This window comes from Rhipicephalus sanguineus, chromosome 1 (genome assembly GCF_013339695.2).
Source record: "Rhipicephalus sanguineus isolate Rsan-2018 chromosome 1, BIME_Rsan_1.4, whole genome shotgun sequence".
NCBI lineage: Eukaryota > Metazoa > Arthropoda > Arachnida > Ixodida > Ixodidae > Rhipicephalus > Rhipicephalus sanguineus.
This window is the reverse complement of record NC_051176.1, coordinates 227198240-227214240: the sequence shown is the minus strand read 5'-3', so window position 1 is coordinate 227214240 and position 16001 is coordinate 227198240.

Here is a 16001-nt window from a genome sequence, read left to right as displayed (position 1 = left end):
CGCATCGCCCCAAACAGCGTGTTCGGGCTGGCCGGCGTCCCCACCGGTCGCGTTGGTCACCGCCGGTCTTCGCCTGCCGCTGCACCGGGACTACCAGCCCGCAACACAGCACTCATGTTTCCCGACGTATTGCCAGATGGCGTCCATATCTCACGCAGCGCCTCTTCTATCGTCTTTAGACGACATTTGCAGCGAAGCACGCAGATACGCGGCCAATTTTTTTCATGGATCACTTTTGACAGCAACAACAATCTACTAAGCTGCACGGCGATAGCAGCCGGCTCACGAATGACGAGTTTTTTTTATTTCTTTTGGCTGCTCCGGGGATTAATCTGTTTTGTTCTTTTTTTTTTTTTGCTGTTCTCGCTTTCGAATCACTTCATTTCATATGCAATTTTGTTTTGTTTTTGCATCTTCTGATCGCGTTTGCATATCCTGCTTCAATTATTTATGTCACTGCTAATACCTTAATACCTTGCCCTTCCTCGACGATTAGCGCCTGTTAACAGGTACATATGCAACGCGTCATTATGCCTTCGGGGCTTCCTAGTTGATCGAATACGGTATCCTGAATAAATGACCGAAGAGTTTCAATTTAATCTTGTCATCAAACTAGTGGTAATGCGCTTGCAAAAATACAAAACGTCGATGTGTCTCTTTGTCTACTCCATTATAGAAAATACCTGCCGTATTCTTTGAGGTGATACTGAATAAGCCTACAAAAACCAGGCTTCACCGACGTTATAACGCCCGTAGGTTTCCCGAGCGCCACCTTGAACTTTCGTAAGATAGAAAATGCCGCATGCATTATGACCGCTATGACGCCGCGCAACATTAAAACATGGCGTCGCATTGATGAAAAATGTGATTTTCTCAATTTATTTATATTTTCTTATTTTAGGGAAACTCGCTTTTGATGCCTTTTCGTCTTATTAGCGAAAAACAAAAAACATGCGCTAACATTGCTCTGTTGGCGTTTTAGTGCATTTGCGGCGCCATTTTCGTATGGGCATCAGATTGCGTGCTTGGAAAAGCTCGTGGTATACAGACGACTCGCAGTTTAGATAGATTCGAGGCATACGAAGCGTTGATTTTACAATTAGATGCAAATCAATCTTAACTGCGGAAAATTTCACAAAGCGGTGGTGCCGAACAGGAGCACTTCCGAAAGCTAACGGAATTGTTCTTTCCAGCAACCGAGAGTTGCTATTGGAACGAAAAGGTTGTCAAACGCAAGCTAACCGCTCAATTAGCTGTTTCGACTTCTGAAAGATAAGATATTTTTGGCATGCATGTAGGCTAATGCAAGAATTTTGGAAACGCGCCTTGAATGCAAGCGAAAATTGCTCGACGTTTAACCGAAGGGAGGCCACATTCGAGACTAAATCAGCACTGCCGGATGCAGTAAAAAATGATTGTGCTGATTCGCTATTTCTGCGTCCGCGAAACCGCTATTACTGTAACATATCAGATCATAAGGTCGCTACACTTGCAGACACCATATGGCTAGGTTTTCTTTCTAAGTAGATTATAAAGAAAAACTAAATATACAGAACAAGAATCGTCCGGTGCTAAACTGCAGTTATACTCAGAGTTCGACGTACCTTGTGGGACCGCCAGAACTATTCTGTCGCTAGCCTACATTTTATGTAGCTTTACTTTATATTTGCGGCTAAGAGAGCGTAGAGGGTTCCGAGAATTTATGATTACCGCCCATTTAGAACTTGTTCGGCTTTCCTGTCACGTTCTTCGCCTCGTTCGACCGAACACGGACTCGTAATCCGCGGACGTCGAGACGGCACAAAGGTTTTCGCTCGAACGCGTGGGATGTGTTCGTGGCGAGGCACGGAACTAGAAACTAGCGCTGGTTCTCAGTTTGAATACGTGTGTATATATTTACTGCATTGGCAGGTTTGTACCTCCCGCTCGTTCGGCCCCGTCCTTTCCTACACCAGGGCCGGTGCAGAAAGCTTGCGTCGACAATTCTCGCTCCTTCCCGAGCGGCGTCTATTTCCTCTTCTTCGTCTTCCTCCGTTTGCGCGGTTCACTGATTTTCGTTTCCTAAATCGTGAAACAGGCATTCCTCAAATTCGTAATTCAATCATGCCAGCGAAGGGAGGTTGGGGATGACAGCCGGGGCAAAATCTGCGGCTCGCTCATTTGCATGTCCCGGTCAGAAGTGTGACGCCCACGCGCACGCGTCTCATCGCGAAAATATCTTTTGCGGGGAACGTGAAAACAGTAAAAGAAATAAATGAAGGAAGGGCGTGTGAGGCAAGGAGAACTCATTCGAGAAATAAGCTCAACATGAACGTGGAAGGATCACGAGAAATAGTAAGAACGAAAGATGGCAGGGTAGACCTCTCTCTCTCTCTCTCTCTCTCTCTCTCTCTCTCTCTCGCTTCATATACCGGTTGCTAGGCTACGCAGGGCCCTTGATGTTGGGTGCAAGCACTGACTGTGCCTTGTGTTTCGAGTGAATTTGCCTGTCTTCTCTTTTTTTAAATAGAGGGATGAAAAGACGAACGAAATATTCTAATCTGAACCAATCCCTCAAGTTGGCCACAACGAACTCTTCATGCAAACTGGTGACAGGTATTGCGCTAAGCTAAAGACAACTGCACAAAGTAACAAACGGGAGCGCTCTCGCCAGCAGTCACAGTATACCAACATAGCCAAATGCGCCACTCGATCTTCATGAAGAACGTGTTAAGTTGGCGAGCGAGTGTGATCACGTTCATCATCGTTTGATCGAATCACTGCACTGAGTCAAAGCGAATTAAGTATCCAACTTTTCACGAAACTCGATTGTAAATTCCAGCAGATCCCACGCATTGTGGCAATCGACTTCATACGAAGCAGTCAGCGACGAGCTGCTTATACCGCACTTTGGGCCATGTCTTAGCAGGTGTATCGACATTTCTGTGTAATTTGAGTAGCCTGTATGCATATCGTGGGCTTACCATGCCTGTTGACTACACTAGCGTGTAAAGGGTTGCTCATTGTCTGACGTAACGCCGGCACTCACGTCACAGAACAGACGTCACTTTTATCGAAACGAAGTGTAAGCAACGTTCGTTGGCGTATTGCTGCGGGGACGAGCAGCGCTAGACTACTATAGCATGTTGAGTCATAGAAGTACTACATATGTAGGTGCTTGCGTGCTGCAATAAAATATCCAACTATATATGAAATAGTATGTCATTCTCTTTTTTAATCCACGTACCGCACACTGTCTTATAAAGTTTTCAATGTCTGTTTTCGATGTCCTGGGTTGATATAAATTGCGAATCACCTGCTGGCGCATACGCGCCTACCATGGGCCGTGTTATACGGGTGTGGTACGAGTAATGAACGCGGCGCGCGCTATCAGATTTTGAAGGTAGCGAGCGCTCAGTTTTCAAGAAACGCAAACAAGCCAGATGACGATTATTGCTGTGCGGCAGAAAGACACCGCAAAGCGCGCAACTGCTCTTTACAGGGCAGATAAGTCGTCGTGCCGTCGCCGCCACGCTATCTCGCATTGTTGCCGCTGTCGTCCGCACGCATGCTCCATCCGCGTGCAATACGACTTCTCGCCTTCCACAAAAAAACTTGTCCTCCATCTCCCCCTTTCCTAACTCTCCATACGCTCATAGCTTTCTTTTATGCGAGGTTGTACCGAGGGTGAACAAGGCTAGCGGCGAAGCCTTGATTGGTGTTCACTGTGGTACACGTGAGATCTCTTGCGGTAACGTACCGTGATAGTGGCCGACGCTAAAAGCTTGTCAGTGCTCCCTAAAACCTTGTCAGTGCCCCCAGTGCAAAATATTCTGAGTACTGAAGGGAGAACGGGGTATGAAAGCTGGAACCATGGTGTTCCGTAGGTTGGAAGCCGCCGAGGCGGGAAGGGGCCGGGAGGCGTGTTTGCATACACGATCAGTCAAAAGCCGAACTCCCACACTCCCGGCATGCAGAGGACTTCGCAGAGCTCTCAACCTCCGGGCCAGTCCGGGGTCCGGCTTTTGTGCTCCCGTTGCCCTTTCGTTGTCCAGGAGGCGTCACCACCGTATACTAAATGATAACACGTAGTTTGCATTTCGTCCATGCGAATGGACCGCGCTCTAGGGCGTAGTTCTGGATCAAGACTGATCACCAAGGCGCAGATGCGTGGCCACGACGTGCTCTGAGAGCTTCCGTGCAATGCCGCCACTTCTGCTGTGTGTACCGGTATAGGTTCTACAAATGCGCTTCTGCATGGCAGAAGGGCTAGACGACTACGTCATGGCGGCGACGTTCACTGCACAGTAACTGCGTAGCAGGGCGAGTAAGCAAGCAAACCTTTCACTTCAGAAGCTAAACCGGCCTCTTTTAGACATAGTTAGAAAAGCAGATTCTGCAGGTGGAACATTGTATGAGATTCTTTGAACTGCGCTTGATAGGTAACTTCAAGTGAAAAACGTTAGGTTTCCTGCCTGCAGCTGTCGTGAGTTCTGCGGGTGATTATCGCCCTTCGGCTCTGCCGCATCATAGATGTCACTAATCATTGCCATTGTCTGACTTTCTCGAATATGCTGATCACGGAATTTGATGTTCAACCGCCGAAATCACGAGCCTCTTTTGTGGGGAGGAGGGGGAGGGGGTTAGAATGTGTTTTGGGGGGGGGGGGGTGGACGGAAGCCAGAGGGAGGGCTTTTCTTCGCCACCATGCACAAAAATAAATCACTTTTTGTGCAAATCGTTCACAAGAAACAGTATATTCAATACTATTTTCGAAACAAAGCTTCCCGGGCTACCACCATAGACAGTGATATGTATCTGCCAGACAGTTTCAGCAACCTTTAAAAAGAGGACGTCCCTGACCATAAGTCTGTAGTTTGAATACAAGCAATTACGATTAACTTCAGCACGAGGTACAAAATTCTCGACGTATCTCGTCAATTTAAAAACAGTGCTGCTGCTCAATCGACTAAAATAAAAAAAGAAACTGAACATTTAAGCAATCGATTGAAAGTTAATGTGTGCCATTGCATGAAAAATCACTCGCGTGGCTCCATCAACATACTTTCTAACTACAGGTCAATGTCACTGACCAGTAATGCATCCAAGCTTATAAAGCATGATATATCATCCCTGATTATGATAGACTAAACAAGACGTGACATTTTATTTCAGTGAACATGAACCGCTCCTGCTAGACACAATTATTCAAAGCGATAACAGACTCTCACCAAATGATCGAGGAAGGTAAATTGATCAAGAAATCAATTTTTGTTAGCCATAATCCTGTGAAACCGATAGACAATAATGCAAAAGAAAACGCGGGAAAAGTTATTTGTAAGTTTAACTGCGGTGTCAAAATTGAAAGATAAAAGGAAAATTAAATTTCACCACAAAGAAATTTCCACCAGTATAAAAGCTGAGCCCAAAAACTCCGCATTGCACGGATGAATGCATTTATAATAGTACCATATCGATGTCAGGCTTAGTGACTTTTCAAAAGCTTCGAAACAGGGATGTTCATGTCCGCTTGCCTATGAAGGTCCATGACCTCAACACCAGCGATCAAGTTGTGCGCTTGATTAGTAATTTGATATTTAAGCAACGTCAGTCTATCCTTGTTAATGATATGCTTTTTAAATGCGAAGCATTTCTTAGCGAACTTCTGCGACTTTGAGCGTATCTATCTATCTAGCCGCCTACGACTTTGTGCTCTCCTGGTCGCTTGGTTAATCGAATGTACACCAAAATTGGTATGGCGTAACATGACTGTATGACGAACATAAATGACAGGTCATAACACGAAAATCATGACACGCATGTCATGTACAGCATGATATACATGCCACGCTCGTGGTGCGCTGGCGGCCGTTTCGCTAGCTTGATATACACCAAAATTGGTATCTTGCGACGTTACTGTGTGACGAACATAAATAACACGAGTTAACATGAAAATCATGACACGCATGTCATGTACAGCATGACTTACGTGCCACGCTCATGGGGCGCTGGCGGCCGTTTCGCTAGATTTATATGCACCAAAATTGGTATCTTGCGACGTGACTGTGTAACGAACATAAATAACACGAGGTAACATGAAAATCATCACACGCATGTCATGTACAGCATGACTTACGTGCCACGCTCATGGTGCGCTGGCGGCCGTTTCGCTAGATTTATATGCACCAAAATTGGTATCTTGCGACGTGACTGTGTAACGAACACAAATAACACGAGTTAACATGAAAACCATGACACGCATGTCATGTACAGCATGACTTACGTGCCACGCTCATGGAGCGCTGGCGGCCGTTTCGCTAGCTTGATCTACCCCGAAATTGGTACTGCGCGACGTGACTGTGTGTCGAACATAAAAACACGAGTTAACGTGAAAGTCATGACACACATGTCATGTACAGCATGACACGTGCCACGCTCATGGTGCGCTGGCGGCCGTTTCGCTAGATTGATATACACCAAAATTGGTATCTTGCGACGTGACTGTGTGACGAACATAAATAACACGAGTTAACGTGAAAGTTATGATACACATGTCATGTACAGCATGACTTACGTGCCACGCTCATGGGGCGCTGGGGGCCGTTTCGCTAGCTTGATATACACCAAAATTGGTATCTTGCGACGTGACTGTGTGACGAACATAAATAACACGAGTTAACGTGAAAGTCATGACACACACGTCATGTACAGCATGACTTACGTGCCACGCTAATGTGGCGCTGGCGGCCGTTTCGCTAGCTTGATATACACCAAAATTGGTATCTTGCGAGGTGACTGTGTGACGAACATAAATAACACGAGTTAACGTGAAAGTCATGACACACATGTCATGTACAGCATGACTTACGTGCCACGCTCATGGGGCGCTGGGGGCCGTTTCGCTAGATTTATATGCACCAAAATTGGTATTGCGCCACGTTACTGTGTGACGAACATAAATAATAGGAGTTAACTTGAAAACCATGACACGCATTTTCCTCAATGACATATAAGACGATGCATGCAGCTCTTTGCTGGCTGCTTCGCATTACATCGATTCCCACAATGCCTGGGATCTGCCGGCTTTTTCAAATAGCTACATGTTAAATAAAATGTTGTTTTTAAATTGACAAAGTACAGATCGGGTGTGCCGCTAGGGAAGCCCTTAGGGTGAACTTATTTTTATGTTTGCGTTAACAAATTTCTTAATAACTCGGCTTCGCTTTAACGATCATTGGTAAGTATAATATGATACATGTACAAAAGCTGCTAGCAGCTTTATATCTAATACGCAGCAGTCATACATTAACAAAGTCTCAATGGTGTAATAAATTTCCCGCAGAAACATGTGCAGCAAAAAAAAAAAATACGTTATATACAGGATTTAATTGCCAAACAATAAACACTCAGTCAAATCCGCGTGTGATTAATGAATGGGCGAGTATAATGTTCTCGCGTTTGTTCTCGCACTAGCCAGCATTCGGGAGTAAAATTTGACTTTGGCTCTATAGATTGGAACATTTTATATGCGCTCGAATTGGCTTGAACAAAAGAAGATTTAATGGAAGGGGATAGACGACATTGCAATATTTTACGAGAAAACTGACATCATGATTGTGCTTTCATCGGTGCCGTCTTTTGTTGCACGGGCGTAAGGGCGATGAATAGACTTGTAGAGCGAGTGGTCCCTCCTGGCAGCAGGCGCAGTCTTCTGGACACTCGGTCGCGTTTTATTGTTCTTGACATCTATTGAATGCTTCTAAAAGTGCTTCAGCCTCTTCTTCGCCTCATCTTCTTCTTAGCTAGTTTTATGCCGCACGGTTTGAGGTCACTTCTTCAAGGAATAAATCGGTGCCCAATATCTTCATCTCCGTTGTCTTCCATTTCAAACATAGCGTCTCGGGGCGGAAGAAGGGCATAATACTGTAGCGCGAGACTCGAAAAAGAAACACTAAAAGGCAGGAAGGAGTAGGAAAGTTGACCTCTTAGTCTTTGTATTCGAGTTTTGCGCTGCAATATCATGTCCGTCATAAAGTGCCAACTGGCCAAAGAAAAGGTAGTTGCGGTTTGAAAGCACGATAGCACAGCAATAAAGCCATAAATGAAGCATATTGAATGCGGCCATGTTGGTTGTTTTTGGTCATGAGGTGTTGAAGCAGCGCTGGTGTAATAGATCTGTCTCAGTTTTATGCAAATTGGGGGAGGTTTGGGCACATTTTAACAGCGAAGCTGTTTAGCAAATCGTTCCGTGTGAGTCGATCGCAGAAAACTATCATTATCTTAACGGGTATGTACCACGGTACGGCTCCCTGAGAACGAGTACAGAGATAGAGAGAAAGAGAGAGAGCAAGAAAGAAAGAAAGAAATAGAGAAAGGAAGATACAAAGAAAGAGAAAAATTCTTGCGCAAGAAAATTTCTTCCCGAGGCGAGATTCGAACCTGAGCAACCTTGATCCGAAGGCGAATGTCCTAACCACTCGGCTATCGAGGCACGCTAGCAGAGTGTAGCATAGCCTTGTTTCGCATAGTCTACCAAGGGGGTGGGAAATGGAAGTGAGCTTGAGGAGGAGACGTGATGATAAGGAGGAGGGAAAGGAGGAGGGGAGAGAGTAAAGCGTAGCACAGAGAGAACGAGAAAGAGAGAAATAGAGAGAAATAAATGCAGAAGGAAAAAGAAAGAACGAAAGAGAGAGAAAGAAGTAGATAGAGAGAAAAAATTGGCGGACGCTTAAGGTTCGCCTTTAAGAGTTGAACGCGATAGCGATATCCGGCCCCATCCTCATCGTGCTCTGTTTCGCTTGTCATTATGTTCAGTCGCCCGGTCTCACACACACGCGCACACACGCACACTCGACATACCTATAGTAAAGGTAAAGGTTTCCGCCCTCTTCAACGGCACTTTTATGACAACACTGTACCCACTGCGTGTGTGTAGGAGAATGCGCGCACTAATGTGTATGCCCTTTGTAATGGGTGGCATGCTTTAAACCAGCAGCAATTACGTGCGTGATACTTTTTTTAAAGGGGTCATGAAGCACCCCTTGGGCTGATTGAAAAAACACATCCTGCGGAAAGCTGACACGGCTATGAACTGCTCTGCCAAATATTACAGTCGTGCGCGCCGCGTATGGCCACAAGCGGAGCGCGAAGTTGCCGTTTCTGCACCCTCTTTTCAAACAGAGGCCGGTTCTCACTCTCGTCGGTGGGCGGGGCGTCTGTCCGCTGTACGTCGCAAGAGACATAGCATGCTTATTGGCCGATAGCCGACGTGAATCGAGAGCGGCGTTCGGATCAGATGCGCTTCTTGCCGCGGGGTGCCGCCACTTGCCGGCACCGCACTCCTCAGTACACGGTAGCCGCACTCGCGCAAGCGAATCACAGCGGGAGAGCGATCGCGTTTCATGACGCGCGCTGGCGTAACTTCTTTCCCCCATGCCATCCCTCCCTGTCTAGCTTCCAGTGCGCTCGCCGGCACGAGAAAAAGAGAAAGCGCTGGGAGCGTGCGCCAACCCCCGTAACTCCGCTGATTCTTGACGGATTCGAGAAATTTTTGTGGCAATCGATTCGGGAGGCAGTACACTCCGATACTGAGGCCATTAGATCATTACTTGGAAAAGTGGTTCATGACCCCTTTAAGGGAATACGCGCAGTAATGTGTGCGCCTTTTGTAATGGGTGGCCGGCTTTAAACCACCGACTCGTTATGCAGTTCACGTGGTGTGACGCCCGATGGCAATATACGCTTGTACCCCGTTTTACTGCGATATTACATCTCGTACTCTGACACCTGTACACAGGACGCGTATGTTTGTGAAGAGACACAGACAATGAACTTTATTAAGGTATTAAAATTAATTTCAGTGCCGTTCCAAGCGATGGAGTGGCTCTGTGCTAGAACACCTGCATGCCACGGCAGACAGCCTGCGTTCGATTATCACTCGAACCTAAGATTTTTTTATTATTTATTTTATGCAAGATGATAATTTTTCGCTCACAACCAACGACGCCGACACTGGAATTTCTGCGGAACGAGCTCTTTAACGTTATCGCGTTAAAAAAGATCGAAAGGGGTAGCAAGCATCGAGTCGTCTAGCGATCAGATACCGCACTACCTGGTCAAGCCGCGCATGCGCGCGGTAGCTAAGGCACGCGCCGGAGACATCGCGTGCAGCCTCCGCTCTAAAGTGCATAGCCTGGCTGCGTACTCCCGAGGAGGAAGCCGCGCATCTCGAGGCTAGACGTGTCGGTCGACGGGGAGTACAAGCGGCGACGGGTTCGTGCTTCGCTGTGCCAAGCTTCGCGCAAGTTAGTGCAGACTGCCCGCAATTTTTAAATACCAAGCATTTCTTAGTGAACTCAGGGCACCTAGAGCCTATCTATCTATCTATCTATCTATCTATCTATCTATCTATCTATCTATCTATCTATCTATCTATCTATCTATCTATCTATCTATCTATCTATCTATCTATCTATCTATCTATCTATCTAGCCGCCTGCGTCAGGGTGCTCTTGTGATCGCCTCCTTAATTTGATGTAGACCAAAATTGGCATGGGACGGTATGAGGATCTGAGGAATATGACTGTGTGGTCATGACATGAATAACATGAAAATCCTGTCGCGTAAGTCGTCAGACCGTTTCCCCCAGACACGTGTGGCACATACCCGTTTACCACGGGCTGTGGTGTACAGGTATGCGCCACAGGTGATTGACAGTTTATATCTACCCAGGAACGGCGAGAACAGACATTGGTAATTTAAATGCGAGAGCGTTAAGAAAAACCGACATCGGCAGCATTGACCCGACGAATGAAAAGAATAAAAATTAGGATCCGCGCAGGAATCCAACCCAAATATTCTGCGTGACAATCAGGTATTCCACCACAGACTTACGACAGCTCTTTAAACTGGTTTGGAAAAACAGCCTATGCAGGCGTAATGTCGGTGCAACGTCAGTTGTGGTTGTGGTGCTGGCTATCTAATTTTACAAGAAAGCAATAAACACTACATATGTGCTCCTATGATAGAGGCGTCATATCAGATTAACGCATGTGGTTCCAGTGTTGGCTCCGCTTTAAAGCAGTCTAATAAACATTACATTTGTATTCCTATGAGTCAGCAAGCTATATTGAAGCATTGCTTAGCGAAAGTTACGTATGATATTCACATGATTGCACCATAAAGTGCACCTAGTTTCGATAATACTGACGTATGTACTCTAACGTGAGGGCTGACGTTATGTTGCACCATAATTTACCCTTTTAACACCAGTCTTGACGACGTCCCTGGTAAGCTCACGATGTGGACACAGTTACTATACTTACAAAAGCACGTCGATCCACCTCGGAACGCTTGGTTCAAAGCCATAAAATACAGCATACAACTACTTGTTGACTGTTTCGTATGAAACGGATTTCCGCAATGCGTGGGATCTGCCAAATTTTTTATCTCGCCGAGTTTCTTTTTTTTTCTTCTTTTTTTTTGATGGAGCAGCGGGGATGCAGGGGCGGGCGCGAGTTTTGCTATTCGGGGACTCACTCTTTGGAATAGAACTTGAACTTGTGCGTGTACCTGAGCACTGATTTATTTAGCGATATTGGAGTTCAAAATGAAGGTCATGTTACACAAGAAGGTAGATATACGCAGAAATCCTGCCGTCACTTATAAAGTACCGTGCGCTCGCTGCAGTCACAGTTGCCAATAAATCTCTCGCAATATGTGTCTCAAGCACTTCGAGTGCTTCAATCACATAGCTTTCAATGTGACATAGCTTTCAAAGTAGCTTTCAATGATTCATGCGGCAATCGCGCTGGAATGACTTGCTTATGAAAGTGCGCTCAGTGTAAATGTGAAGATACTATCGATTAGTTCATCCGCCAGTGTCCCCATTTCAATAAACAGCGACAGACTATCCGGCGTGCCTTGAATACAGACAGAACGATCGGCTTTTTACCGAATTAAGGTCCTGGGATCCTAGCTGGCCTCACAGCCCATCAGCCCAGAAAGCCTCTTCGAGAAAACCTGAAGGTGACGCACTTGAGTGCATCACTCTAAACAAGCTGCGACTCTTACAGAGGCACGTGATTGATTTCAACTCCCTGTTTCCTCTACTTCTTTTATTCATCTATCTACCTCCTCACTTTTATGGAAAACAAACTGACGAAGTCTGCAGCTAACTTCTACATATTTTCTTCTCTCTCTCTCTCTATCTCCCTTCTTTTTCTTTATTCTATTATTCTTCCGAAGTGTCGTCCTGAAAGGGCCGCTCTATCCGGTAAAACTGCATCATTGCACGGCAAGCAGATTTCTCGTGTCGCAATCGGCGCAATTGCTTACGAAATTCATTTTAATGAGCGTTGATGCTTAGAAAGCACTTGACCTAGGAAAATATACGAACGAAATATTTTTTTTTATTTGAACATACTGCAGGCTTTTCACGGCCCATGCAGGAGTGGATACAAGAATACAACTAACCATCGAAAGAAAATACATAACGAAATAACAAGAAAGTGCAATGCCAACAGATCACAATTCAAACTCGACACACTGTATTATGTTCATAAAAGATTGATTGGTGTTACAGCACACAATATTGTTATCTAGTTGATTCCAATGATGGATAGCTGACGGAAAAGGGAATGTTTGTGAGCGTTAACACGACTGAAAGGTTGGTGGATTGACTTGGAATGGTTCAGTCGCAATGAGTGTTTAGGCGGGTCTAGCAGGTAATGAGATCGTGATATGCGGAATTGACCATGATATAATTGGTAAAGAAATTTTAGTCGCGAGATAATTCTGCGATGCCAAAGAGCACGTTGTACAGTCTTTTCTGTGAGATTCAAGAAAGGACTGCGTATGCGACGCGCTTTTTTTTTTCTTTTTCTTCAGCATCACGATCTGTTCCAGCTGCTGACAGAGTAATTGTATTTTCCTTTCGAAGACATGAAACCAGGACCGAACGCCGGTTCTTGCCGTTGCACCTCAATAATAACGAAATTATCTATCGCGCCTTTGAGTTATCAATAACCACGTGTTCTGCGACTGTTCTCGCTGCGCTGTTCACAGACGATCACTCGCAATCCGCTCGTTCGCCTTGACTACAGACCGATGTCGCTAGCAACTATCCTCGAGTGTCATTCTGAAAAAGACATCGAGAATTAAAGCAACGAAGGCATTGTTAAAATTTCTAAGGACAACAGACTTGCACGAGCGGCTGTAGACTGATACTGATGCCGTGTACCGCACAAGACTGCCGGACTGTGACGTCATGTGTGTTCTCCCCCTCTCTTTCCCTCTTTCTTTACTCTCCTTTCAGTCTCCCCCATCTCTTTCCCCTGTGCAGGGTAGCATACCGGTTTTGCTAAACTGGGTAGTATCCCCGCCTTTCCTCTCTCTCCTGTTTTTCTTTAAGAATCAATAATAATGTAGATATACCATCACCATTCACTGCCGATCAATATCTTCACTGCTTTTCTCTGCCAATATTCTCAACGTTTCTTGCCTATATCAACCGCTCACTCCTCAGTACTTCAATCCACTTCGAAAGCCACCAGAGTCTGTGAAAGATACGCGCCTTCCATGGATCTAGTAGGGTGAATTTCCTGGCTCTCCATTACAATGTAGTGAGTATTTTTCTAAATTTGCTTGCAGAAGACACATGCCTTATCATGTTGCCATTATTTGCTCCGGTATGTTTCTACCGTCAAGCAGCCAGCTAGGACTTCAAATGGCAAGGCGCTGCCCCTTCTGTTGTCATACAGATTTTTCCTTCTAACTTGTCCTTTTTTTTTTTTGCCCCCTTTGAAAATCTTGATGTTTGTTGTTTTTGTTGGTATCCTTGCATCCGCAATAGTTGTTTCTCCGACTTTCTTACTTATTACTCCTAGTTATTTGTTTACACTTTCATTTACCCTGCACTTAGTTGCAAACTGCCTTGATTTTTCCCTCCACTCCGTACCCACGCTCCTTAGGTACGGGTATTTGTGGACTCTAGCCGCCCCGTTCTTTTCAACCGTGTTCCAAGCCTTCCTTCCCAAAACTAATTTCCCTCTGAACTCCTCTCACTTCAAACGATGGCCTGCCCATATCACCTTGCACGGCCTCATTTGTGGTTCTCGGATATATCTGCTTTTATGCACACAACTGCATTCGCGAACATCAGAGCTGGTGCCATCAGTGATTTACAAATTGCACTCATCACATCATAATCATAAGAACTTGAAAGTGCTGTGTCTCATTATAACTGCGTTTCACATTACTTTTATTCTTCCATTATCCTGGTGTATGCTTACATAGGTCATTCCTTCTATGATGTATATACACTTTGTTACCTATAACTCTTGACTGTGGGATGGTGGCGGTCATGATGTTGCCACAGGCGGGGTTAGCCTGGCAGACCTGGCCGCCAATTGCCCCGCCTGAGCGTCTCTTTCCATGTAGTATGTCTCACCATACATTGCTTAAACCTGTCTCTCGTAGAAAACGTAAAAGTATAGTAGCCACTTCCTTGCGGACCATCCGCACACCTGCCGGAAACGCAATGTGTTTCACAGCATCCGTGGGGAAAACCTATTTCCTTCATATTGGGGGTCCATTAGCCTCTCCCTTTCGGAGCAAAAGCGCTTACAGGACCAGATGTAGTGATGTATATGCCCAACTTCATTGCACTCTGTGCAAAACGGGGCAGGAGCGCCGTTTACTTTAAGCAACCATGCAGGAGCGTAGGCCGATCGTGTTCTCACTCTGTACAGCAGGGTTGACTCGGCGCGACTAAGTCATCTTGTGACACAGAGCTGATGGGGCAAATTCCATAGTGACCGAAAATGACTTGTGTTTGTATTGATATTAGAGTGATCAGTTGCGCCGCCACTGGTCGTTCAGACCTCGCACCTCGGCAGTGTATGCACATGACAACGACGTAAAGCCGCCAGCGTTCGACAAACGACTCAACCCGCTTGCTTTCCCGCGGAAAATTCGTAAGGGTGTTCTATTTTGCCTGATGCTTGCTTGCTTGCTTGCTTGCTTGGCTTGCTTGGCTTGCTTGGCTTGCTTGCTTGCTTGCTTGGCTTGCTTGGCTTGCTTGCTTGCTTGCTTGCTTGCTTGCTTGCTTGCTTGCTTGCTTGCTTGCTTGCTTGCTTGCTTGTATACAATGATGTAGAGGCATAAGAAAGTGGATAGATTGATACATGTGGTCAAACCGCCCTTGGTTCGTCAAGAAATGCTTCGTAGTAAATATATTCCTTGCCAAATTGTGCCTTTCATTTACCATAAACGGCTTCACTCTAAGCATCGCACATGAAATAATTACTTGCTTATGAAGTTATTGCTTCCCATCCAGTTCTATCGTTTATCAATGGGTCTACAGTGACTGCCTGGCCTCCAGTGTGGCAATGTTAACTGCCCAACGAAGACCACAGCTATGCCGTGGAAGCTCTACTTCAAAGCAAGCAGAAATAGTTTGCCGCGCACATTTTTTTTTTTTTCGAGAGTTTGCCCAACGGTATACATATGTAGCAATGTTTGCACTATCGCTCGTTCCACTTACCAAAGAAACTGATGAACGTTTTCATATTCAGCGAACACCTTACAACGAAGCACACTGCTATAAGCTAGCTCTGTTGACAATGGCTGAAAAAATTATATCCCAGTTTTCGAAACGAACGGAAGTACTGGGATGGTAGAGCACAATATTAAGGCAGAGAATTCCGGTGCGGATGCAGCAGATACTCAAGCAAGAGAAATACTTATTCTCTCCGAGTTTCCGAGAAGGCGAAATAGTTCATCAAGTGTACTTTTACGCCGCCTCTGAATGCACACTTTCTTCTTTAAGTAGAACACATCGCGGCCGCAGCTGCCGTTGGTGGGCCTCATTCCAACGCTGTATATCTGCGATAACCCCGTGTACACAAAACGCAGCTAGTCCAAAATCTTCAGCCGAAGCACTAAATCTCGAGTGGGCTACTTTATTGCCTTTGAGACGCACTGAAGCCGGCGTAGCCTTTGCCGAGCGCGTGTTGTTGCCA